We start from the raw sequence: 3,264 nt of genomic DNA on the forward strand, positions 1-3,264 counted from the left end.
TCTGAGTGCCCCTTACTCCTACTCAAAAGATACCTAGTGTTACGAAATGAGGAAGCTGAGAAAGGTTACTTAACACAAAGAAATACATGGCAGCAAATAGCAATGTGTTTACTTTCCATTTTATATGGGAAAATAAAACCGAATGAATTAACTGGAGCAGCAAATGTAAGACATAAAATGCTCCATGCAAACATAACTGCCTCTGATACACCTCAAGAATAAAGAAGTTAGATTATTGTTTTGAAAATGTGTAAAAACACACCTTAGTACACTGCCCAAAAATAAATAAATGAAAGGAACACTTTTTAATCACATCATAGGATCAAATCATTTAAACCTCTGGGATATCAATCTGGTCAGTTAAGTAGCTAGAAGGTTTGGTGTGTCTCCCAGCACAGTCTTGAGAGGAGATTCCAGGAGATGGGAGCTGGAAAGGGCCGTAGAAGGCCCTTAACCCATCAGCAATACCAGTAACTGCTCCTTGTCCAAGAAGGAACAGGATGAGCACTGCGAGAGCCCTAGAAAATGAGCTCCAGCAGGCCACTGGTGTGAATGTTTCTGACCAAACAGTCAGAAACAGACTTTATGAGGGTGGCCTGAGGTCTTGACATCCCCTAGCGGGCCTTGTGCTCACTGCCTGATATCATGGAGCCTGATTGGCATTTGCCTTAGAATACCTTAACTGGCAGGTCGACCACTGGTGTTCTGTGCTTTTCACAGATGAGAGCAGATTTACCCTGAGCACATGTGACAGACATGAAAGGGTCTGGAGAACCCGTGGAGAACATTACGCTGCTGTAACATCATTCAGCATGACCGGTTTGGTGGTGGATCAGTGATGGCCTTGGGGGCATATCCACGGAGGGACGCGGAGACCTCTATAGGCTGGGCAACTACACCGTGACTGCCATTAGGTATTGTGACGAAATCCTTGTCCAAGGATCAGAAAGATCAGAGTTGACTTCAAGCATTAAATTTGGATTTTGCAGACTTTCACTGGAATTCTTAATAGGAGCCCGAAAGAGATGTCAGAACAAGTGAATGAGGCCATGATTACGTCAAGTATGGCTGTGTGAGATATTTGTTGACAGTCCAAGTCTAGAACACAGGAGGGTGGAGTAACTTAGAGCAAGCATTTAAAGGTGATTGTTCACTTCAATCAGGGAAGGAATCACGTGACTCAAAACACTAGACATCACCAGGGAATACAAACCCACCAGGAGATTCAAACACACTATAGAAATCAGAGATGAGAGCTGCAGAGCTGAGGTTTACACAGTCATGACCAAAGAGGGATGACGCAACCATGAACAGAGCGAGTCAGAGACAATGTATACACTCACAAGATAACAAGAGGGGAGACAATAGGTGGGACGCACAGCTGGAAACAACAGATATAAAGGATAGAAGTAAACACCACACAAGACATAGAGCAACAGTTATCAAAATAAAATAGGAAGACGCAACTGAACAGGGAACGAGGGGCTAACTTGACACAAGGGAGGACAGAAGTACTACACAAAGGAACATAAGAAAGAAAGCCTGGAAACGAAATACTGGCTAACCAAAGAACAGAAACCTCGACCCCAAGGATAACCTAAAATGCAGGACTTTAATAAATAAGCAAAATTTAAATAGGTTACAAGAAAGGTAATAATAAATAACAAAAAAGCTGACACCCCATATTTCAAATAGACAAGGAAAAAACCTAATCATAAAACATTCTCACAATCCAAAAATGTCAACTTGCAAAAACTCAAAACCCAGGGTCCAAAACCCAAAGGTCGCATTAACTTATTTGTCTTATTTTTCTATGAGCTTTTTGATATTTAAAAAATACTGGGATTCATTATTACATTTATGTAATTTAGTCCAAGCAGAAATAGGTTTTGGTCGTGCCGACTCCTCCCAAAATATTTTCATCTTTCTGGAAACACAGAGAAACAGAGTTCTTTTAGCCTCTGTGCATGCACATCTGGTATATTTAAAAATATAAAGAAGTTACAGTTGATTGCATTAACACGACCTAGTGTGTTATTCTGGGGTGTGTATTTACAATCTGAGTAAGAGTTAACCCTCTGCTGAGATTTAAGCTTCCTTACTTTGTTCCAAGCCTTTAACTGATAACGTGAACTCTGATGAACAGGATATAAGCAGATTATAAAACTCTGATATCGTGAATTTTCTTAATCAGTACTTTTTCCTCAGTTATTTGAACACATGTTGAAAACACAGCTTCTCAGTTGTACATATTTAAAGGACTATTTCTATTCAGATTTTATTATGTTGGTGCTGTTTAATTCCATGCATTAGTACTGACTTAATGTGTGCACAGAAAGCCATTACAAGAGCAACATGGCAATCTAACAATCTATGGGAAAATTCCAAAACAAAGGTATTTTTATTATATATGTTCCTATATTACATACATATAAAATATACAACATATCTTTGCATTAGAACATACAGAAGTTATTTTGCATTTGGAGGCTTTGCTGCTGGAAGCACAGACTGGTGGCAGCGGTGGTTCTCCTGGTATAAGTCAGTCTCACACGGACAAAAAAATCCCCCACTGATCATTGTAGTTTATTCTGCTTTGTAGCGGCACCCTTTATTGTACCTTTGCGGACAAAAACTACAAATCCCATACTGCCGCGCTACACTGCAGCCCCGCCCCCTGCGTTTGAATGGCAAGTTGTTTGTTTCACTCCAACCAGCTGCTAACTATTCCAGTCGGAGAGCAAACACGGGGAGCAGCGGTCCTCTGCTCTCCATTTAAGAAGGCCGACAAGCTGAGGGAAGCTGGCTAGAAAGTCACTTCCGTTTGTACATTTTTCTTCAAAGTAAGGGCATAGAAAAGAAAACCACATTAAAACGGTCTTTATCCATTCAAATCAATGAGTCGTCAAGGTGGTAGAGTCGATATATTCGGGAATACTGAGGTAATAAACCTTGGAGCCTATTCCCAAGATTATTAAAATAATAATCCTCAAATCTAAGAGACACAAACTAGGTAGTAGTTATTTTTAATGGGAAACTGATGCAAATGTTTATACTACTACTACTACTACTAATAATAATAATAATAATAATAATAATAGTTTAAGACAGCAGATATAAACAGCAGATAACATAAGACTTAGCAGAGACTTGGAACGGATATCTTTTTTTTAAGGCAGATAAAACATTTGGGAGCCTCCCCACCCCCACCCTGGCAAAAAAAAAAAAACAAAACAGCTGCCGGGCGCTTTTATTTTGAAAAAC

The sequence above is a fragment of the Pelmatolapia mariae genome, linkage group LG10_11 (genome assembly GCF_036321145.2).
Source record: "Pelmatolapia mariae isolate MD_Pm_ZW linkage group LG10_11, Pm_UMD_F_2, whole genome shotgun sequence".
NCBI classification, from domain to species: Eukaryota; Metazoa; Chordata; class Actinopteri; order Cichliformes; family Cichlidae; genus Pelmatolapia; species Pelmatolapia mariae.